This window comes from Bos taurus, chromosome 9 (assembly GCF_002263795.3).
Source record: "Bos taurus isolate L1 Dominette 01449 registration number 42190680 breed Hereford chromosome 9, ARS-UCD2.0, whole genome shotgun sequence".
Classification (NCBI taxonomy): domain Eukaryota; kingdom Metazoa; phylum Chordata; class Mammalia; order Artiodactyla; family Bovidae; genus Bos; species Bos taurus.
In genome coordinates this window covers 46,164,849-46,189,938 of record NC_037336.1, presented here as the reverse complement: position 1 = coordinate 46,189,938, position 25,090 = coordinate 46,164,849, and the positions used below count along the sequence as shown (strand labels likewise).

The 25,090-nt window shown below is 35.4% G+C and overlaps 2 non-coding genes across 2 annotated transcripts; both read left to right on the top strand.

The window, feature by feature from the left end:
* Window positions 1-1,922: 1,922 nt before the first annotated feature.
* On the top strand, window positions 1,923-1,995 carry TRNAM-CAU (transfer RNA methionine (anticodon CAU)). The gene has a single exon. It is a non-coding gene; the product is annotated as a tRNA-Met (tRNA).
* Window positions 1,996-14,663: 12,668 nt separating this feature from the next.
* Window positions 14,664-14,770, top strand: LOC112448183 (U6 spliceosomal RNA). The gene has a single exon (XR_003036571.1). It is a non-coding gene; the product is annotated as a U6 spliceosomal RNA (small nuclear RNA).
* Window positions 14,771-25,090: the final 10,320 nt, after the last annotated feature.

The following is a 25,090-nucleotide window of genomic DNA, read 5'->3' as shown; positions in this document are numbered from 1 at the left end:
GGAGAGCAGAAGTGAGAGAAAAAGAATGAGATTAAAACACAAATCTGCAGATTATGGAAATTATGCTTTAATAATCACAAAAAGAAGCAAATAGTTTCTTGCCATTCTAATTAGAAGCAGAGGCATAACAACTTTTAATCTACCAATAAATAGAATAATAATTTTTAGCAGCTCAACTGTAACTTTATAATGCAACTTATGCAAACTCAGTAAAGGAATAATTCAATATTAGAGGAATAGGTTAATTTGAGGAAACAAATTTATACAGGTGTTTCAGTTTATGGTGTAATCTTTTGAGAATCATGGAATTTTATATTTGTGTGTGTATGTAGTTACTATTTAATAGAGGTGCACTAAAATATAGAAATACATGCTTACAATTAAACAAATAGGGAAAGTTTAATTATAATATTAAAAATTGTTAAGGTTAGAGAGACTATGGTATGGAGAAAGATCTTGAATATACCTTGATTTGGTCTCTAATTATGTAAAAATATTTTAGAGAATAATGATATTTTAAAGACATATAGGATGTTAGCAATTTATCTAGTCCAACTCTCTTTTTAATGCTCATATAAGTTATTAGTCCTTAGCCACATGGACGATGAATTAGGACATTAATCTATTCCAATCTACTATTATTTCCAACACATTCCTCTACCTCAACAATTATTCTCTAAGTTATAAGTTTTAATGACTCTTTAGAAATAGGCATCTCTCATAGATAATTATTGTTCACCATTTGCCTAAAATCCAAAGGAATATCTTCCAACCCTTGAGTAATTAAAAATGAGAATAAAAATATTTATTTTATGACTCATTTAGAATATTCCAAACACATTCTTTGAACAGAAACAATGTTTGTTTACAAACATAAGATTTGAAATAAAATAATCATTTTCAGCATGGTCTCTAGGAAAATACATTTCTGTTTTACTAAAGTTTCCAAGGATATAAACTGCTACCTATCAGATTTTAGCAGATACATAATATTATTCTCCATCACATGTGATTGGCACAGTTATGTACTATAATAAAATCTGTCACTGTGGCAATTTTTTTTTGATTTGACAGTTTTCTTAAAAAAAATTCTCTGGAAACCAATTAAAACTTGATTTCCCTCCCTCCATCACCACTATATTCCTCTATTTTCTCTCTTCATAGCATTTTAGTTAATTGAGCACTCCCTGTTATTTTTTTTTTTTTCCTAGCAGTAGTAATTTGACAACACAAAGCAATTAAAAACCTGGGAACAATTCTTCCTATAAACCACTCCCTGCCTTCTATTAGCCAATGCTTGTGCTAATGTGACAGGTATGTCATATGGGACTGACATGTCATGTCCACTGCATCAGTGTTTCACTTAGTTGTTGGATAAATTTTAAGGATTAAATATGAGGGGAAATTCTCTGTTACTGTAAATGACATAAAGGAAAGTGTCATACTATTTGACAATAAACATGAAATTCTTATATTGTCAATAGGTCTATGTTTAGAAATTCAAAAACCTAAGTTAAAAATAAAAGCAGAAAGAGATGGTTGGGAAAGAAAAACAAAAGAGACCGCTAATTATCTTGGCAAACTACATTTTAAGAGTGCTATCAAGAGTAGATATCAGTAGAATCAATGTGATTCAGATGGTTCTCTTTATAGTAATTAATTTTTGTTGCTTAAATGTATACCTTTTCAAAATATGTTGAAACATAAATTTAAGGTTTTTGGTGAGACACTTTAAATTATCTCAGTATTCAGATAACAGTACTTTCTTGTGAAATATAAATTAATAATATCTGTTGATTAAGAAGGCTGTAAAATACCTAACAGTGCTTAAATGCAGTATTTTGGTTTTGTTTCTGTTGAACTATTTTCCCTCTAAATGTGGTTTCTCAGCTACAGAATAATAGGGTTCAGCTATTTGGTCTGCCCTCTTAGTGCAGTAGGCAGCACGTCAGTCTCATAATCTGAAGGTGCTGAGTTCGAACCTCAGGAAGGGCAGATCATTCTTTTGGGGATTCCCTGGTGGCTTAGACAGTAAAGAGTCTGCCTGCAATGTGGGAGACTTGGGTTTGATCCCTGGGTCTGGAAGATCCCCCAGAGAAGGAAATGGCAACCCACTCCAGTATTCTTGCCTGGAAAATCCCATGGATGGAGGACTCTGGCAGGGTATAGTCCATTGGGTCACAAAGAGTCAAACACAACTGAGTGACTTCACTTTTTCATTTGGTCTTAGCCTATGACATAATGTCTCTTATACAGACTCAATTATCTGATTTTAAGATCACTGAAAAATTAACACTAGAAAGTAAACAATCTTTTTCTAGAAATTTGTATTTTAAGACTGCTGCCTAACTAAACCTAAAATGATTTTATATAATGCACCATTTAGGAAATATGTTTTATTCATCAAATAAAAATTCACTGAGTAACCATTATGTGCAATGCACAGGCCTCAAAACAATACCAATAAAGACCAGAGTTCAGACTCCTCATGAAACTTTCCCGGTCTTTTTCTTTCAGTTTCTATCAAATATTTCCTATTGCTTCCATTTGCATGACCATGCTGAAGTAGAGCCACATTATGAAAAACATAAATTGCTCAGGTAGCATTTTGATCAAACTATATTGCTTATATAATTCCCCTGGTAAAATGAAAATTCTTTTAGAATAATTACTTAAGGAAAATCTGAAATTTAAAAAAATGAGTTTATTCAGTTCTATAGAAAAATTGCATTTAAATTTTTTCTAATAATTAGTTTTATAATACAGTAAAAACTCTTTTGCAAAAGACACAAAAGATTCTCAAACTGAATTCTGTGTAAAACTGCACAGTGAAAGAAAACCAGTATTTTTTTTAAAATCTGTCTTAAAAGTAGACTGTTTAATTGAAGTTACTTGTGTGTGATGTTTAAAAGGTTAAAAAAGAAGCCAAACTGAAATGATTAGAAACAGTATTTATAGTTTAAGTTACAGCCAAAAAGCCACCCAACCTTCTTTTATAGTAAAGATCATTGTTATGCCAGAAAGAATAAAATAAACTCCTTCTCATTTCAGGTAACTGTTTGATATGAATTCCTTTTATACAGAATTAGTTTGAAATTTCATTTATATACATCATGATTTACCACACTGTTAAATATCTACTGAAAGTTTACCATATTCCTATCACTATTACAGAGACGGGGGTATGGCCATGATTGAAAAGAATTCACCATTATCATGAAGCATTCATTCTGCATGGTAAAGGACACAATAAGCAAAAAGCACAGGTAATAGATCAGTTAGTAATAAGCACACACACAAAAAGTACAGTGGGTAAAGAGAGACAGTATGCAGATACTCTATTAGAAAGGGTGACGGTCATTCCCTCAGAGGGAATTTCAACAAAAACTTCACTGAAATGAGAGATTAGTCTATTAAAATTTTTAGAGAGAAACTGTAGAAAAAGGCAAAAAGCCAAGGCAAAGGCTCATAATGTGAAGCCTCTTTATGCTGAAAGTTCCCACTCTAGGAATTTAATTGGTAAAACGGTTTAGTTTGGTGGAAAATTGTTTAATTAAATATCTGTAGAAGTAGATATAAAGCAAACCCTGACTTTGTTTACCTGCTAAAATATTTCATCTGAAAAGGTAATTGACAATAGTAAGTAAAGTGGCTCAGTCGTGTCCAACTCTTTGCGACCCCACGGACTGTAGCCCACCAGGATTCTCCATCCATGGGATTTCCCAGGCAAGAGTACTGGAGTGGGTTGCCATTTCCTTCTCCAGGGGATCTTCCTGACCCAGGGATGGAACTCAGGTCTCCTGCATTATAGGCAGATGCTTTACCATCTGAGCCACCAGGGAAGTCAATCGATGATAGTCTTTCATAAATAATTTTAATGTTAAGTGATAACATACATTTCTAACACAATCATGTTTGCACTGCAATGTAAGGTCTGTGAGCACAAAGATTTTGTTATCTGTGTTGTTGACAAAACTTGTAGTGTTTTAAATGCTATTACATTGGAAATGATCAAGAAATACATAATGTAAATTAAGAAATCATTGTGAATTATTTTTCACAAAATATTTATCTTCATATAAATACTGTGTCAATATAGTTTTTCCTAACTTCTTTTGATAGCATTCATTACCATAATTGACTATTCAATTGCCTAGTCAATTTATTGGTAAGTACAGATATATTCTCTGTATCAAAAGATGCATCCCACTGAATCAACTGATATAATGTTAATATATGAGATTTTTCATCCTAATAAAAGTTTGAGGGAAAAAAATTCAATAATTATTGATTAAATGTGACTTTTTGCATTTCCAATAAACGGCCAAATTGAAAAAAAAATTGTCCTAATTTTCTCATTCTACATGTCACAAGTACACCCAAACTGCCATACAGTTTTAAGGAAAAGATCTGGTATAAAAAGCCAAAGAAGCTGAAATAATGAAGTCATGTCATCAGTAAGATCTGTTTGCATTGAGGCATTTATAAGTTGTGTTTAACTGTGACATACATGTTCTTCCACATTTTGTAGATGAGCCATATTACCTCTCTTCATCTCAACTTTAACTACCTAACTGTAAATGCATATTTCTCAGCAGAATCAGAACTGTTTATTTCCTCAGGAGGATTTATAATGGTAACAGTAATTTAACATACAGCTTTTGGTTCCTAGATCACAGACATGCCCATAGCACAGGTGTGGACCACCAAGCAATAGTATTAGTAATGATAATTTAATGATTCCTGATTTATTTTCCCTCTTAAAATGGAGCTCTTATTAAATACAATTAGTTGTTAACTGTCATTCCCCATTGCTTCTGGAAGAATCATAGTCAATATTGTTTCTGGAGAATGGCCCTAATCATTGGCAGTAAGGCTTTAAACAACCCATGACTATTGTAGGCAGGCTGAAAAATTCATAGCACCTGAGAAGCCATCACTTAGAGTAATTGCACATAAAGATAGGCTGGTTTTCCCGAGGTAGTGCAAAGTCTTTTTTCCACTTATGCGCTGTACCAGGTCAAAAATGAGTAAAGGTAGTAGAAACAGTTGGAAACAGCAATTACAGGGATGGGAACCATTTTAAGGATATATATTTTATATATTGTTTTAAATACTTTACATATATAACTTTGCTTAATCTTCAAAACAACTCTACATGTGGATGTTACTATTATCCCTGTTTTACAGATGCCCAAAGTAAAGCACAGAGAGATGAGGTAGCTTGCTCAGGCTGTCCAGAAAAAGAGATAGGACATTTAAAAAAACAAAAGTAAAGATAAGGCATCTAACTCATACACCCATTGTAACAGAAAGGACACTGAGATAAAGATTCTCAGAGGACTAGAGTACAATGCAACAGGTCCCAAGGGCTTGAAAATTTTTAAAAATTAAGAACACACAACTTTACTGGGACTTCCTTGTTGAGAAAATGCTAAAAGAGTTTAGTTTTATTGAAAGTAAGTTAAATAAATAAAAATCACTGACCATTTACTGAGCAGTAGGTTGCAAGAACTGTCTAAAATAATGAGTTTATAAATATTATAGAGACTTTATAAAGATTATGACATTTACGTCATGAACATTCACATTGTTGAAGAGTTTAAAATCCTGTGGTAAAGAAACATATAAGAAAACAATTATAACTCAACATGACAATTGCTCTGATGGATGAATACAAAAAGCATGAGAGGAGCAGAAAGAAGAATAATCCAATATACCTTTCCTATGAAGGAAAAACATTTAGAGCTATTGGCTTCAGCATAAACTTTGCATGTGAGCAATGGTGGAAGGTATTGCAGGCCGAAAGGACACTGTGGGGATGGGCGACAGGGAATGAAAAAGGCATATTCAAAGAGTTTTAGATATATTCTAGTTATCATTCAGGACTTACCCTAAACTTGGGAAGTTATGGAAGATTTTGCTGGATAGATAACATGCAAAGCAATTTAAGTTACAGAGAGGCATTAATAAATTCTGTACCTGACAGTCTGGTCACAAAATAATGAGCCCATATTATTTAATATAAAAAAACTGCAATGTCTATCCACTTTTATTCAATCTGGCTGATTCAATGATGGGAAAAAAAAACAGAAAGTGCAAAATTTAATTAAAATCTGTTAATGAACAAACTTCAAGAGGAAAAAAAAAATAATGATGCAGGTGTGGTGTGGAAAAAGCCTCTGAAATATATAAGCATTTACATCCTGAATTTCTACAACATCTATTATTTTTCTATTTTTGGCACATAAGATCAAAGTGTACATACACTGAATCCCACTTGACTATCTTCTATATCTACTTTTTGTCTCAACTTCTTTAAATAACACCTTTATTAATTTCTTTCAATTCTATCATTTATTTTTGTTACTGATTTTATGGAATCTATTCTCCTTTGTGCCCCTTGTAATTTAGTCTTCATTCCTCAAATGATTGTGTCTTTTTCTTCTATTTATCTCCTGAGCTCTGCATGTTTATATTTACCATCTTAAAATTTGGCCATACTATTAAGAATTTTTGTATATGTGTTTTCTGGTCTTACTTCATAGGAATAATTACACCTTTCAATATTTTACATTTTATTATGTCTCTACTTTGTGGCAATATCTTTTTAATGAATTTTGCTAGTTTCCAAACCCTCTTCTAAATTCTCATAACAATTTTGGTATGTGTGTGTGTGTGTGTGTTTTAGCTCTTTCTGGATGGTTTCTTCTAATTTCTGCTTTGTTTTTGTGTAAATATGTATATGTATGGTTGTGCTGTATGTTTCTGTCTTCTCCTTATTGAATATATGTTCTTTGGGGGTATGTATTAATTTATTTATCTAATATTTATGTCACATGTAGGCTATCCAATATATACTTCTAAATCGTTAAAAAAAAAAGTCAATGTGTTTTTGACTCTCTACTACATATTCAGTTGCACACAAGTCATTGAGGATACAAAGCCATAAAAATTACAGGGTAAGTTTTGAGTAACAATATATTTGAAGAAATTAGAATAAACACACAAAATTGTTATGACTATTAGTAAAGTTAGAATAATAAGGATAGACAATACACGGGATTTATGGAGCCATATTTGTAAATAATTCTATTTTTTAAAACACTCTACTAAACATTATAATATACATCCTAGAAAAATATTTTACATGGTGAAAGCTGAAAAATCTACTTGCTTCTGTAGCTTCTAACTGCCCTTATATCTATTTTTTCTCTTCTTTAATATGGCATAAATTGAACACTTTACAAAAAGACATCGCATATAAATGTCACTACTATATAAGAAGTTAAGACAGTATACCAGACTGAATAACCACATTTATATATAATGACAATGAGTTCAGGTCATTTTATAACATTTGCTGTATTACTGGACATTTCTGAAGCACTGTGTTGAGAGATTGGCAGGGAAATTAATGTCCTTAAGCAATTTACCTGAATGTTTGATAGTGAAATGTCATGAGAGTCAAGCTTCAGTGTATCTCAAAGCTAAGATATCACTCTGGAGAGGAAGCTATGGTGTCAGGTGAGTCATTAATTGAATGTCCACTTTCTTCAACAGATCCTTTATGATGGAAAGGAAAGAATACCACTCAATGAAATTTGGACAGCTTCAAAAGTACAATAAAGAAAAATGAACAATTTTAAAGTTTCAAACTTCTATGGAATTAAAGCTAAAATAAAAGATGAGGTCTTCTTATCATGGACTAATGTATGATTATTCAATTAGAGATGCAAGAGAGCTATGATTATAGGATTCATCTCTGAAATGCATACTCTCCTTGAGATGAAAACTTGTTTCACATTAGTCTGGTACCACCTTGTATCACCATGAAATGTTCAGTTCAGTTCAGTTCCTCAGTCATGTATGACTCTTTGCGACCCCATGAATTGCAGCATGCCAGGCCTCCCTGTCCATCACCAACTCCCAGAGTTCACTCAAACTCACGTCCATCAAGTCAGTGATGCCATCCAGCCATCTCATCCTCTGTCGTCCCCTTCTCCTCCTGCCCCCAATCCCTCCCAGGATCAGAGTATTTTCCAATGAGTTGTTCAAGAGGATGCTGTTAAATGAGTTCATGGCATTAATACTATATACGCTTACATTTTTTTTTCGGTATATACTGAAATACACATTTTTCATTCTCAAGTAGAAGTATTACCAGCTGGCTTAGAAACTTTGATTGATAAAACTTTATGAAATGTGTTGAATCTCATTTGACGGGTCTGCTGATGACAGTTAACAGCATCACTTGTTCTCAAAATAATCTAGATATAACAACCACTTATGTTTTGAACAAAAAAAAATCATGGTTTAAAGGTCTCTATTTTCTGTTTATCTCTCCCTTCTCTCTATTCCTTCCTCCCTCAAAAAGTGATAGTCTATTTTAATTATGTGTGTGTGTGTGTGTGTGTGTGTGTGTGTGTGTGTGTGTGTGTGTGTGTGTGAGTGCATGTATTCAGTTGCTCAGTCATGTCTGACTTTTGCTTCTCCATGGATGTAACCTAACAGGCTCCTCTGTCCATGGAATTTTCCAGGTAAGAATGTTGGAGCAGGTTTCCATTTCCTACTCCAGGGATCTTCCCTACCCAGGGATCAAACCTGCATCACTTGTGTCTCCTACTAGCTTATGATTATGCAAGTAACAGATCTATAGCAAAATGGAAAGGACATAGATGCTCTGGTTTCAGTTTCCTTGTTTACTGCCTACATAACCCTCTACTTTGTAAGGAATACTAGAATGCTACCTGTGCAATGCAGGGAAAATGTTCTCTTTCTTAACCAGATACTATAAAACCTTGCTGTTATTAGAACAAACAAACAAAAATGCTATTTTCAACCAAATAATTAAAACTTAAAAATTAACTAAAAATTAGATATAAGACAAAACCAATAAAGAAATATTAGAAAACAAACATTAGAAATATTTACAACACAAGTTACACACAGAATTATTAAAAGACAGAATGTGCTTTTTACAAATTGATAAGAAAATGGCTACCCACACAAGAGCAAAACAATGAGCAAAATATACAACTCAGCAATTCACAGCAGAGAAGATTCCAATGACCAACAAGCATTAAAATCATGCTTAAATTCAATAACAGGAAATACAAATTATTAAATTAAAAATGATTGATAACTTTTTAACCCGATTGGAAACATTTAAAAAGAACTGACTTTTGAGTTTATATAGGGAAAGGTACTTTATTATATAGTGTTGGCAGAACTATAATTTGTTACATTTTAAAACAAAAATCTGCCAGTATCTACGGAAAAAAGAAAATTACACATTTCTGTAGACCAGTAAAACCACTGTGAGAACCTATCACATATATAAAACTATATATACTGACCTCTGCTCTGACATGATAGAGAAACAGAGACTGGATTTAATTTCTTTCTTTTTTTTTTTCTCTACCACTACACACATATATTGGAGAAGGCAATGGCACCCCACTCCAGTATTCTTGCCTGTAGAGTCCCATGGATGGAGGAGCCTGGTAGGCTGTAGTCCATGGGGTCGCTAAGAGTCGGACACGACTGAGCGACTTCCCTTTCACTTTTCATTTTCATGGATCGGAGAGGGAAATGGCAACCCACTCCAGTGTTTATGCCTGGAGAATCCCTGGGACAGGGGAGCCTGGTGGGCTTCCGTCTGTGGGGTCGCACAGAGTTGGACACGACTGAAGCGACTTAGCAGCAGCAGCAGCAGCAGCAGCACACACATATATACACACACATATACACACAAATCTATCAAAAAATAAAATAACCCACATTAAACAACCTTATTCAAAGCACCAGATATGACACAACAAAGGACAATGATCCCTGAGAGAAAAGAAAACAAGATAAACCCAATTTAATTATTTTCACAGTTTATTGCCTTGAGAAAATGCCCAAGACAGTGCAAGGAGCTGGAATTCAGTCACACTCCCTGATGAAAAAGATAGAGCTGAGTATCCATGGAGACGAAGGAAGGGCAAAGCACAGAAGGAAGCTACACTGAAAACTCCAGATATCTGCAGATATCTTAACTAAATAGTATATTTTTGATCACACAAGTATTAAGGAAACTACGCAAAACCAGAGAAAGCACAGAAGGAAGCTACACAGAGAACTCCAGATATCTGCAAATATTTTAACTAAATCAATAGATGTTTGATCAGCAGAAGTATTAAGGAAACTACTCAAGACCAGGAAAAGAACCATCCAAAAGAATTGCAGGGAAATTTACATAGGAAATGAAATAGTACCTGTTTGATTCAGTAAAATTGGACAATTTCATAATTCATGGAGCATGGGGTACAGTACTCAGAAAAGTTTTGCTTAGAAAACTTTAAAAAGCAAAATGGAGGAACTTGCCTGGCAGTCCACTGGTTAAGACTCCGTGCTTCCAATGCAGGGAGTGTGGGTTCCATCCCAGAGGACTAAGATCCCACCTGCTGCACAACACAGTCAAAAAGTTATTTTTTCTAAAAGAAAAAGCAGAATGGAAAAAATAAAAACTATGTTTAAGTTACACAACTGTGTCCCAAAACAAAGTTACACAGCAAGGTGACATCATGTCATTTGGCATTCAATAAACATTATTAGACATGTAAAGAAGCATGAGAATATGACCCATAATAAGAAAAATACATCAATCAAAACTGACCAAGAACTGATACAGATGTTAGAATTAGCAGAAAAGGACACTAAAGCAGTCACAGCTGTAGTCCATATATTGTTAAGAGACATTAAAAATATAGAAAAGACTATAAGTTCTTATATGACTTATATGTTCTTATATGTTCTTATGACATATGTGTTCTTATATGTTCTTATATGACTTATATGTTCTTATATGACTTATACGTTCTATATGACTTATGTTCCCAAAAGCCACTCACTACCAAGGTCTCCAGATCTTTGAAGGGAAATTATTAAACAATATATCTATCAAGTTAGATCTTCACTGATATACCAACCAGTATATAATATACACAGAATCATAGCCACTGGTCTCACTTTTAAAGTGCATGACTTGCCATCAACATCATGTCAGTTGCATTCACTTTTCTATGCAAAATAAAGGGCTAATGCCGCATAGTGAGAAGGTGTGCCTGATCACAGAAAATTTGGAAGTTTTCAGCAATTCCAAGAGGCAGAGGAGACTGGAGACAAATAGAATTTAAGGTAGAAATGAAACTGAGAAAAATAAAGAGTTTTGAACCTTGCCTGGTAATGGAAACTCTGTAGAGAATCTATATGATTATCATTAAGTCCTCAAATGTCAGAATTTGGTAATTATATTTGTCAAAGGAAAATAAAAATCTGACTGTAGACTTCCCAGGATTGAGGTCTAGGGGAAAGCTACATAGAATTATATTTCTGTTTGACTATCTGTAGGAATTACATCAATTAAATAATGAATCATAAATACTCATATAATCAAACAGCATAACACTAAGCAGGTGCCATTTATGATGTCAAGTAAAACATTTGAGAATGAGAATTACTATTCATTTAGACTCAAAACTGATACCCAAAGATGCACCTAAACTCAGGAAACAATGTAATCTCTTGATAATTTCTTGAATTAATCCTGTTGCTTTAGAAAACCTGTTTGATGACTGAGTTGTGATTTCGTTTCCATCTGCCTTGTATTAACCCATAATAGGTATGGCCTCAAAGTATGCTAATAAGGGCAAACTCTGTTCCTAAAATGATATAGTAGTCATATCATTGTAAAAAGTCTTAAAAGGTCAATAAAATTCTACAGGTTAATATCACACTGTCTTCTTTGTAAGTAGATTTATCTTCCATATTAGAGAAATAATGGAAGTATATTCAGAGTTGACTCTCAGTAAGTGCTTATTCCATTGAATTAAACTAATAAAATTGATCCACTTTTGTGAGAAAAATTTAATAAATAATACAGAAATGTTTACCGATAGTTGATTGTTCTATTTAAAAAATACTGTGTATAATTTGGTTATGCTATGATCCAAGGTTTCTACTTCCTAAATACCAACCAACAATTTGTTTTCAGGTAGTTGGTTATTACTTAATAAGAATTTATAAAAAGCTAAGTAAAAGTATCAAGTAAAAAATTAAAAAAAAAAATAGAAAAGACTAAATGAAACTTTTAAAGATCAAAATTACATTGTTTGAGAAGAAAATATACTTAGAGGGATTAATGGTGCATTAGCCACTAAAAAGAAAAGTGGATAGCAACAGCAATAGAAACTATGTACAATAAAACATATGGGCTGGTGCTCAAGTGGTATAGAATCTGCCTGCAATGTAGGAGACCTGGGTTCAATGCCTGGGTTGGGAATCTCTCCTGCAGGAGGGAATGGCTGCCCACTCCAGTATTCTTGCTTGGGAAACCCTATGGACAGAGGAGTCTGGCAGGCTATAGTTCAGGAGGCTGCAAAGAGTCAGACACTACTAAGCAACTAATATATCACTTTCAGACATTAAAAAGAAAAGTGGATAGCAATAGCAATAGAAACTAAAACAGGGAAAAAAGAATTTAGTATAAGTGGGAGACCTAATGTGTTACGACCCATGTAAAGAATTTGTAATATATATCAGTTTAGGATATGGAAAATATATCAATTTACAGAAATAGCTTAAATGAGGCATTCTCTATTATCACGTAACAAAACTACCTATGACCTACTTCCCATCACCTTCCTTATGACCCACAGGAGGCAGCTTTTACTCTGTGCTTGAAATTATGCTATCCTTTTACACCACAGGTCAGAATGAGAAACTACCTATAGCCTATCACAAGAATTAACTATGAGAATGTTGTTTGGGTCTTTAATTAAACTTTTTAGGGCAGATTTTGGTTCATAGCAAAATTGAGTAAAAGGTATTGAGTTTCCATATCCTCCCTGTCTCTCCAACCACACATAAAACCCCACCATCAACCTACCGTCAGAGTGGTCATTTGTTACAATGGCTGAACTCACTTTGACACATCTGGGATTTTTATTAAGGAGTGTTTTCTCTAAAAGCATGCACAGGATACATTAGTTTCAGAACAAACAGTAAATTTGCTTCTCTGAAGCAGTGGATTAGTTTGACATTTTTGTATCATTAACCATTGGTTTTTGTGTTTCTGTTTTAACTAATAAATTGGCCGCTGGATCTGTCCAATCTCAAAAGTCTCTCAACATGTGTTTTATAAATTAATTTTAATTCTCCTACATTTTATTACTCCCCACCTTTAATTTCTCTTACCTATGAGATATTCATTTAGATATCCTTTAAAACCTTTGCAATTCTGGCATTTTTGTCATATTAATCTCTTGGAACAAGGGATACAAAATATTTAAATTTAGTTTCTTTTCAATTATTTTCATCTGAGGGACAGAAAAAAGTATCAAATGATACAATTTATTCGGTATTAAATTTCAGAACAATCTCTCTACTAGCAGGAGATACAAAATTTGAAATGCTTGTTACAAAAGACATTTCATTTGCATGGATGAAAATAATTAGGAAGCAACAGTGACACCTGTGGGGGATGATACATAAACATATTACCTAAATTATGCCCAGTGTGTTTACTTAGTGGGGCTTTATGTAACAAGTACATGTGGGCACAATGATTATATGTTAACCTGTATAATTAAGAAAGTGATTTGCTTAACAAGTAATTTGTAATAAAATGCCTAGCCAGTAATCATAAGCACAAGCCATATGTTTTTAAATATGACCCAAACATTTGCATAGTGTTTATGTACAATAAATTAAAGCAAAATGAAAAATCTGCTGACAAGAAATAAGTAGCAATAAGGGTAGAGCAATGTATTAAATCCTTCATTCTGGATCATTTAGGTAATGTTCCATTCATTTTAGATTCATGAGTAGAAGCCTTTACAGATTGGGCATGCATACCATAAATCTGGAGTTATCCATTATTAGGTGGCGTTTTGCTGTTTGCAGTTGTACATGTTTACTTTGTGCATAATTAACTGCATAATAGCTGTCTGTGTTTTGCACTGAATTTACACTCAGGCTCTCGTCAAAACAAATGACTCCAGAAAGTAGGATGCTTCCATTCAGTTCCCTGCAATCTGCACTTCCTAATACAGGTTTACAGAAATGGTTTTGATTGTGACTCTCGGTATCCTAACGCCTTCAGCAGCTAATGTGTGTGTTGGAGCTTAACTTATTAAACTCCTAGATACATAAAGAGTATGGATGGGTGGAGACAGGAGGAAGCAGAGCACACCTAAGAAGAGCCAAGAAAGAAATTTCCATGAAAATAACAAGCACAGTGTCTAGTTGGACAGGCAAGTGATCACTGAGCAGCATAAAACAATGGATCAACATACATCCCAGGAGTTCTTTTGCATATACGATTGTGACGGCCAAATTAACCATCTGAGAGAGGGCAGAGTCTGAAAATGGGCTGTCAGAAGAACCAACAAGATACATTCCAATCACCCATTTTGTTTACAGCCAGATAAACTCAGAAGGATAAATTACCAAATTAAATTAATCAACAAGAAACTGGTATAATTAAATAACAAAGAATAAGAGAAGTAAAAGGGATAAAATAAAAGATAATAGAGACTGAATTTTATTGATTATGACTACTTGTTGACACAGTAGTTGATAAACTTTTTAAAAGCATGATATATGAGGCTGTATATGTGCTTGCTTCGGCAGCACATATACTAAAATTGGAACAATACAGAGAAGATTAGCATGGCCCCTGTGCAAGGATGACACGCAAATTCGTGAAGCGTTCCATATTTTTTGACTTTTCACTCTCATGCATTGGAGGAGGAAATGGCAACCCACTCCAGTGTTGCTGCCTGGAGAATCCCATGGACAGAGGAGCCTGGTGGGCTGTGGTCTATGGGGTCACACAGAGTCGGACACGACTGAAGCGACTTAGCAGCAGCAGCAGCATATATTCTATTGAAAGTAGTCTCACTGTGTTCTTAATCAAAAGTTAAATGAAACATTTACAGAAACAAAAATTTTCTTTATCTCTAGAAGTGGTCATTTCCGGGGAAAGAAAAGAGGGAGATTTAAAATGGCTTAACCAGTTCTCCAAGTTGTATTTGTAAGGTTATTATTATTATTTTGATGACAAAGGGTGAATTGTTTGAACTGGAACTTTGAAACAAAGATGTGTTAAGTAGTAATTTTCCTTGTTTCAGAATCCAAAATGTCATTTAAGGATGTAAGCATAAATAATATGTCATATGTATAATACATGACTCTCAGAAATATTCATCATCAAAATTATAATTCCACATTATCTGCTTCTACTTTAAGTATTTACTTATCTTTATAGAAAAGCATTTTATGCATTTAACAATATTTTCTTATTTTACTATTATCCAAAATCTCTAAAGATGCTATTCTCTGCATGTTATTTCTTAAAATTATTAAGCTTCACATAATGCATCCAAGTAATTACTTTTCAAAACACTCTGAAGCAATATTTTGGTTACAAAATTAAGTATTTCAAAGAATCAGCTCAGAAAATAAAAATTAAGAATGACTTCATTGTGATTCTGGCAAGAAGATGGCGTAATTCAAACAGAATTTCTAGGACCACACTCTACCACTGCTACACTTGGAACACAGTGATTTTATATAAATAAATACATGCATAATGATATTATAAATATATAATGCATGCAATGTATAAATAAATAAATGTGTAATATATATCAAGTGCCTTGATAGAACTCTGTGGACCAGAACCAGATTAGAAATCCACATGCATATCAATACACAGAGACATAAACTATGCTCACAGACAAGATGCTTTGGTATCACAAAGACACCAAAACTATCCATTTTTTCAATGTCACTCTGATAAGAGAAAATTCTCAACATGGCTTTACATGGAAACTTGGCAAGTGGCACTCAGTTAACATAGAAGACATAAACAAAAGTACATAAGACCATTTTAAAAAAAAGTGAAAGATATTATAAAGGTCATAGTAATTATTCATGTGGCGTCCACCACAACACACTACCTTTTGTCGTGCTGGGCTCTGCTAGCCCTGCTGGCCTTTGCAACCAAACTGGTGTGACTTGTGCTGGGTCCAGCCTGGTGAGCAGTCAGGGGTTTTCCCCAGCTGAGGTGGCCCCGTCTCAGCCCTGGCTCTCATGTGATATTCACAAGTCTGTGCCTCACTCCGAAGGAGTTTTCACCAAAGCCTCTGTGGTGGCTGACTTGGCCGATATGGAAAGCCCACTCGCTCAGCATTCAATTACCCTAGTCTTCTCTATAGGGAATGAAAGAACTTCTAAGTCTCTCAATGTGAAATGAGGTCCTAGCAGCTTCAGAAAAACTAAAAACAACCAACACCTGAGCAAACTGGTGTCTGGTTGGAATGAAAGAACGTCTAAGGTTCTCAACCAAAGGACATTCTAGAAGCTTCAGGAAAACTAAACAGCCAACACCTGAGCTATTGGTCTTTGGTTGGAAGGGTTAGGTGAAGTGTTGGCTGAAGGAGGAGGGGCTCAGCTGAAGAGTGTTAAGAACAGTTTTAACTACTAATGCAGTGCATATTTGCAGCAAGCCTGCAAGTTTGCTTCAAGAGGGCATATCCCAGATGAGAGCAGGGAACTGAAAGCAGCCTTTGAGTCAAAGTATCAATTTTATTCATGGGTTTAAAGTCTCAGCTACAGTGCACTTCTTAGATTATCTACTACTTCACCTTCTCTGAGATGTCTTTCACTCTACACCTGTTTAGTCCTATCTTACCTACCCCACTTCTCACCAAAATTCCCTGGGAAGAAACCAAGTTTCATTTCTCATCTCTGTGCAAGTTAGCCTTTAAGAATAAGAGTAAGCTCGGTGGCAAAGATGTGATGGAACATGGGATGCAGAAGAGCAGAAGATCAGAGAACTGGAAGCTCAATTAGGAAGTATATAAAACATACTGCACTTATTTACATTAATTTCCAATGCCCTCCTCTAGGGAACGTAAATACTCTAAAAACATTGCATTTTTACAATACTTTAGATACGGTTGTTCATATATATTAAGAAAAGGGACTAATATGTCTAGTTCAGCTCGCAATTAGTGAACTGTTGATGTGGATTAAATACATTTAAAAAGGAAAACGGAAAACTGAGAAAACATTTAATATGTATGATGGGGAAAACTGAAACCTTAACTATGTGAAATGCTAAATCAGTGTTTAGTCTAAATCTCTGCAAAACAAGTTTCCAAGGATTGAAATTTGTATCTTAAAAAGTTTGTTTTTAATGTGGACACTGATATCTCAGAAGCAGAAATGGACAACAGTGATGACATTTAAGAGGATAGTACTGTTGATAAAAGGAAAATACTGTTACTACTGAACATGCTGGTACAAGCAGGGAACTTAAGTTCTTGATTCTCTTCATACAGGAAGAGGGTGATTGATGTAGTAAAGTTTCTGGCTTGCCTCAAATGTGTATTTAAAATCAGCAATGCTCAGTTTTTGCAGTTAGTTCCTTGGCATAGTAAGGGCAACTTAATAGGTTATAATGTAAAAAAGGAACTGGCAAGTTGAAAAATAACAGACCTAAAAAGTACCAAAGCATAGAATTAAAAGATCAAATAAAAAATGATGATGCTTTGAAGAAGGCATGCCATGACAGAAATGCAATGCATCCAATTTCCCAGAAATTTTAGCTGATGCTTATATCAACAGACCATAATAATCAACAGTAACTACATTCTTACCAGGGGATAAACAATTTCCTAAATAGTTTATATTCATTTTTCTATTTAACTTTTATGGCATCTCTATAACCAAGACACTATTTACCCAATTTGCAGATGAGGAAACTGATTATTTAATAGGTATTTGCCCAAAGGCATAACAACATTAATTAGTGGATCTTAGATGGCACCCCACTCCGGTACTCTTGCCTGGAAAATCCCATGGACAGAGGAGCCTGGTAGGCTGCAGTCCATGGGGTCACTGAGGGTCGGACAGGACTGAGAGACTTCACTTTCACTTTTCACTTTCATGCATTGGAGAAGGAAATGGCAACCCACTCCAGTGTTCTTGCCTGGAGAATCCCAGGGACAGGGGAGCCTGGTGGGCTGCCGTCTATGGGGTCACACAGAGTCAGACACAACTGAAGTGACTTAGCAGCAGCAGCAGCAGATTTAAACTCAGCTTTGAATGACAGATGAAGCTACAGATTAAGCCTTTAGTCATAATCTTGTACATTCAAATATTTTTATCATCTCAAAAGCAATATAATTAGTCTCTTTCATCTTGGAAACTCATTTTTGGAGATCACTAGTTATTTAGGCACTGTGATGTTCACTGCAGCACTGTTTACAAGAGCCAGGACACAAAGCAACCTAAATGTTTATCCACAGAAGAATGGATAAAGATGATGTGGTACATATATACAATGGAATGTTACTCAGCCATAAAAAAAGAATATTTCAGGTATTTCATGTGCCATTTGCAGACACATGAATGAACCTACAGATTGTCATAGAGAGTGAAGTTAAGTCAAAAAAACAAAAGCAAATATCATCTAATATCACTTACATGTGGAATCTAGAAAAATGGTACAGATGAACTTAGTAGCAAGGCAGAAATAGAGTCACAGATGTAAAGAATAAACATGGTTTCCAACATGGGAAAGAGGAAGGTATAACAAATTGGGAGGTTGGGATTGACATATATACACTCAGTTCAGTTCAGTTCAGTCGCTCAGTCGTGTCCAATTCTTTGTGACCCCATGAATCGCAGCATGCTAGGCCTCCCTGTCCATCACCATCTCCCAGAGTTCACTCAAACTCACATCCATCGAGTCGGTGATGCAATCCAGCCATCTCATCCTCTGTTGTCCCCTTTTCCACCTGCCCCCAATCCCTCCCAGCATCAGAGCCTTTTCCAATGAGTCAACTCTTCACATGTGGTGGCCAAAGTACTGGAGTTTCAGCTTTAGCATCATTCCTTCCAAAGAACACCCAGGGTTGATCTCCTTTTGAATGGACTGGTTGGATCTCCTTGCAGTCCAAGGGACTCTCAAGAGTCTTCTCCAACACCACAGTTTAAAAACATCAATTTTTCAGCCCTCAGCTTTCTTCACAGTCCAACACTCGCATCCCATACATGACCACTGGAAAAACCATAGCCTTGACTAGACAGACCTTTGTTGGCAAAGTAACATCTCTGCTTTTTAATATGCTGTCTAGGTTGATCAAAACTTTCCTTCCAAGGAGTAAGCATCTTTTAATTTCATGGCTGCAGTCACCATCTTCAGTGATTTTGGAGCCCCCCACAAAAAAAGTCTGACACTGTTTCCACTGTTTCCCCATCTATTTGCCATGAAGTGATGGGACCAGATGCCATGATCTTCGTTTTCTGAATGTTGAGCTTTAAGCCAACTTTTTCACTCTCCTCTTTCACTTTCATCAAGAGGCTTTTTAGTTCCTCTTCACTTTCTGCCATAAGGCTGGTGTCATCTGCATATCTGAGGTTATTGTTATTTCTCCCAGCAATCTTGATTCCAGCTTGTGTTTCTTCCAGCCCAGAGTTTCTCATGATGTACTCTGCATATATATAAGTTAAATAAGCAGGGTGACAATATACAGCCTTGACATACTCCTTTTCCTATTTGGAGCCAGTCTGTCGTTCCATGTCCAGTTCTAACTGTTGCTTCCTGACCTGCATATAGGTTTCTGAAGAGGCAGGTCAGGTGGTCTGGTATTCCCATCTCTTTCAGAATTTTCCACAGTTTATTGTGATCCACACAGTCAAAGGCTTTGACATAGTCAATAAAGCAGAAATAGATGTTTTTTTCTGGAACTCTCTTGCTTTTTCTATGGTCCAGTGGATGTTGGGAATTTGATCTCTGGTTCCTCTGCCTTTTCTAAAACCAGCTTGAACATCTGGAAATTCATGGTTCACGTATTGCTAAAGCCTGGCTTGGAGAATTTTGAGCATTACTTTATCTCATTAGATAACTAATGAGAACCTACATGGATAGCACAGACTTCCCTGGTGGCTCAGTGGTAAATACCCCAACCCAGGAAACATGGGTTCAATCCCCAGGTTGGGAAGATCCTCTCTTCTCCTTTTCCTCCAAGGAAAATAAATGGCAACCCAGTTTCTTTTTAATTTATTTTTACTTAGAGGATAATTGCTTTACAGTATTGTATTGGTTTCTGCCATATATCAACATGAATCAGCCATAGGTATATGCATGTCCCCTCTCTTTTAAACCTCCCTCCCATCTCCCACCCCTTCCCACCCATCTAGGTTAACACAGAGCACTGGATTTGAGTTCCCTCAATCATAAAGCAAATTTCCACTGGCTATCCACTTTTATATATGGTAAGGCATATGTTTCAATCCACTCCAGTACTCTTGCCTGGGAAATCCCATGGACAGAGGAGCCTGGTGGACTATAGTCCATGGGGTCATTAAAAATCAGACACAACTTAGTGACTAAGCACCAACAACTGTATAGCACAGGGAACTCAATAGTATGTAGTCATCTAAATGGGAAGGAAATCTACAAAAGAGGATTCATTTCAATATTTGGCAAAACTAATACAATATTGTAAAGTTTAAAAATAAAATAAAATTTAAAAAAAATAAAAAATAAAAAAAAGGGGATGTGTGTATAACTGACTCACTTTGTTGTAGAGCAGAAACTAACACACCACTGTAAATCAACTACACTCCAATAACAATTTTTTTAAAAAGCTACCTATCAAAATATGTGTGTGTGCTTGTATCTCAAGTTCTCCATTGTATAAGGAATGATACTACAATCAGCATGGAAACAAAAAATTATATTTTATTGCTTCAAATCAATGAGTTAAGACAAGTAACATATAGAGAATTTTAAAAAAAAGATGAGAATTAAGAATAAATTTCTTGAAAAATATAATATGCTATATTATAAACTTTCACTAAACTCCCAAAATTATTGTATAAAATTAGAGGACTCTGTGTCCTAATTCTACAAGTTACCTCAACCACCTCCAGTAAATGTTATAAAAATATAATATGCTATTTTATAAACTTTCACTAAACTCTCAAAATTATTGTATAAAATTAGAGGACTCTGTGTCCTAATTCTACAAGTTACCTCAACCACCTCCAGTAAATGTCATAATCTTAGAGCATACAGAGGTTTCAATCACCTCTGTCCTCAGAGCAGTTAATAAATAATTATTTATATAAATTTCAAATAAATGCTTCTCTTTTATAAGATTCAAAGAAACAACAATAGTATATTTTTCTCAACCAAAATGACTATTACTGCTTAGCCAATTATTATACCTACCAAGATAATTTTCCCTTTGCTTAATTTCTAGCTATGGAACCTATTTCACCAATTTTTATATCAGCTTCAAATACCTAATGACAGATAACTAAATTTCACATATTCTATTTAAACAGGTATAGTGGTCAAATATTATATTTGTAGTCTATCCATTAATTCCAAAGCTTCACCCCTTTTGCCTTTATTTTAATATTAAGATGGCTTTATTCCATTTTACTGTTCTTAAAACGGCTCCTTGATTTATTTTTTGATTTGTGTTTCTAAAAGTTGCTCAGTAGCCTAATTATATATTCATTTTGACATTCTGGTCCCAGAAGAAACAACATTAACTTCATACTTATCCATCTGGTTATCAGTTACAGCTTGTGAATTGCTGCTTATAATTTTCCAGGGACATGTGGGCGCCCTTCCAGTTAGGCTATTAAAATCCCTTACACTCTAACAACATGCTAATTAATATCCTATCACGTTTGTGGATGCACAGCAAAAACACTGCCATGTAGAGGAAATTTCCTGCTGAAATTTCAATTTTGAAATGTATATATTTTAGTTTAAAAGTTAAGCCAGCAACTCTTTACACACCTAAATCTTTCTAAAGAAGCAAAACCTTTTATCTCCAATTTTTAAAAAATGTTTAATTCATGGATCATCTTAAAATTTAATATCCATCATTCTAAAAAATCTGCACAGTGAAGAAGTATCTTTTCACCCACATTCAGAGAAGGGTGTTTCCTAGCAACCACATACAATCTGAATCAATCCTTAGCTGAATTATGACTCAAAGTGCTGTTAGAAATAATCATTTGCATGAGAAAGAGACTAATGTCTGTTCTGATTAGGAACAACAGTTCTTTCCTAAATTGGTCAGTCACAGTCCAAAATCAGGCAGCTGTTTAGAGATGTCTTTGTTTTCATCAAATTTTGCCTGAGGAAGGCAAACATCACATCCCCATAGACACAGCACAAAGGTACTCTTACTCAGTCACTCAGTCATGTCTGACTCTGCAACCTCATGGACTGTAGCTGACAGGTTCCTCTGTCCATGGAATTCTCCAGGCAAGAATACTGGGGTGAGTTGTTATTTCCTTCTCCAGGGGATCTTCCTGAGCCAGGAATACAACCCGTGTCTCCTATGTCTCTTGTACTGGCAGGTGGATTCTTTATCATTGAGCACACAAGCCACTAAAACTTCAGAATTTAATCCAGATGAATATAACCAAGGATCTTACCTCTCTACTGTATTAAAACCTGTTACTTTGTTTCACCTTCTTAACTTTTATTTTCTTTCAACTTGTATTTACTATTATTTATTATAAGGGTTAAATATTAGGTAATAATATTAGAACAATTATCACTTTGCTTAATTTGGATCCTTTTATAAATTATTGCACATCATTTTTTATTAAGTGGCTATTGTTATCCTTACACATAGATTTCACATTTTTTTTTTTTCAAATTAATTCAATGTTAGTTGACATTATCTGCTTCCCCAGTGGCTCAGCAGTAAAGAATCTGCCTGCAACGCAGGAGACTTGAGTTTGATTCCGGGGTCAGGAAGATCCCTGAGAGGAAGGAATGGCACCCCACTCCAGTGTTCTTGACTGGAGAACCCCATGGATAGAGGAGCCCGGCAGGCTACAGTCCATGGTATCACAAAGAGTTGGACACAACTGAAGCAACCGAGCGTGAAATCAGAACACTTTCACATAGTAACGTTTATCTCAAAGTGCTTTGACTATTCATTTATCTTTTAGAAAATAACATTGTGTCTTTTCAAAATAACAGTAAATACAAAACTTCAATAAAATAACTACCTGTTTATTTAATTTTTCTTCCTACTGTGGAAATTAGCTACTGTTTTTTGTTTTTTTTTTTTTTCCCTTTTCATTGTCCTTACAGATACATATCACTAAAGAGAAAACAGACCAGCTGTCAAACGGGTCATATAATGTACATTTGCTGCTGCTGCTGCTAAGTCGCTTCAGTCATGTCCGACTCTGTGTGACCCCAGAGACAGCAGCCCACCAGGCTCCCCCATCCCTGGGATTCTCCAGGCAAGAACGCTGGAGTGGGTTGCCATTTCCTTCTCCAGTGCATAAAAGTGAAAAGTCAAAGTGAAGTCGCTCAGTCGTGTCTGACTCTTAGCGACCCCATGGACTGCAGCCTACCAGGCTCCTCCACCCATGGGATTTTCCAGGCAAGAGTACTGGAGTGGGGTGCCATTGCCTTCTCCGAATGTACATTTGGAACTGTCTAAAAACCCAGAGCTCAACATTCAGAAAACTAAGATCAGAGCATCCGGTCCCATCACTTCATGGCATTTAGATGGGGAAACAGTGGCTAACTTTGTTTTTCTGGGCTCCAAAATCACTGCAGATTGTGATTGCAGCCATGAAATTAAAAGATGCTTACTCCTTGGAAGGAAAGTTTTGACCAACCTAGACAGCATATTAAAAAGCAGAGACATTAATTTGCCAACAAAGGTCCATCTAGTCAAGGCTATGGTTTTTCCTGTGGCCATGTATGGATGTGAGAGTTGGGCTATAAAAAAAAGCTGAGCGCCGAAGAATTGATGTTTTTGAACTGTGGTGTTGGAGAAGACTCTTGAGAGTCCTTTGGACTGCAAGGGGATCCAACCAGTCCATCCTAAAGGAGATCAGTCCTGGGTGTTCTTTGGAAGGACTGATGCTGAAGCTGAAACTCCAATACTTTGGCCACCTGATGTGAAGAGCTAACTCATTGGAAAAGACCCTGATGCTGGGAAAGATTGAGGGCAGGAGGAGAAGGGGATGACAGAGGATGAGATGGTTGGATGGCATCACTGACTCAATGCACATGGGTTAGGGAGGACTCCAGGAGTTGGTGATGGACAGTGAGGCCTGGCGTGCTGTGGTTCATGGGGTCGTAAAGAGTCGGACACAACTGAGTGACTTAACTGAACTGAACTGAAAAACCCAAAAACTATCAGAAGTAAACTATCATGATGGCTATTACTGAAACTTCAAAGACCATAGGCTAAAGCAGACAGCCTATTGACCTCTGCATTCCATATTTAGAAACTGTATCTGTTCCTGGAGCTAAGTGACAGCCTTTATTGCAAAGACTTTCTCTATAATAAATTTATCCCAGAAGGATACATACAAGATAAGTAAGCAGACATCAAATACCAAAATAATTAGATTGTTCTGAAAGTATTTTTTGGAATTTATGAGATAATAAATTACCTAATACACAAGTGTAGGATTGATGGTACCAAAAAGGAACGAACAAACTTGTTGGTACTAGGCTATTTATTATAGTAAAGACACGGATCCTCTTCTCTGAGAATAAACAAATAATAGGACACACCAAAAAATGTGTACATTAAATGTATTTAATTTTAAGAGGATTTATTTAAAGGACTATTTTTAATCAAAATTATTTTAGGGAACTGACAAAAATTTGTTTATCTTGAAACATTTCACATGTGTGTCTTTTTTCTTTTCTCAATATGTCATCAGAGAAGACAATGGCAAGCCACTCCAGTACTCTTGCCTAGAAAATCCCATGGATGGAGGAGCCTGGTGGACTATAGTCCATGGGGTCGCTACGAGTTGGTTGCAACTGAGCGACTTCACTTTTACTTTCATGCAGTGGAGAAGGAAATGGCAACCCACTCCAGTGTTCTTGCCTGGAAAATCCCAGGAATGGCAGAGCCTAGTGGGCTGCTGTCTATGGGGTCGCACAGAGTCGGACACAACTGAATCGACTTAGCAGCAGCAGTATGTCATATAATTAATCTTTAAAAAATTC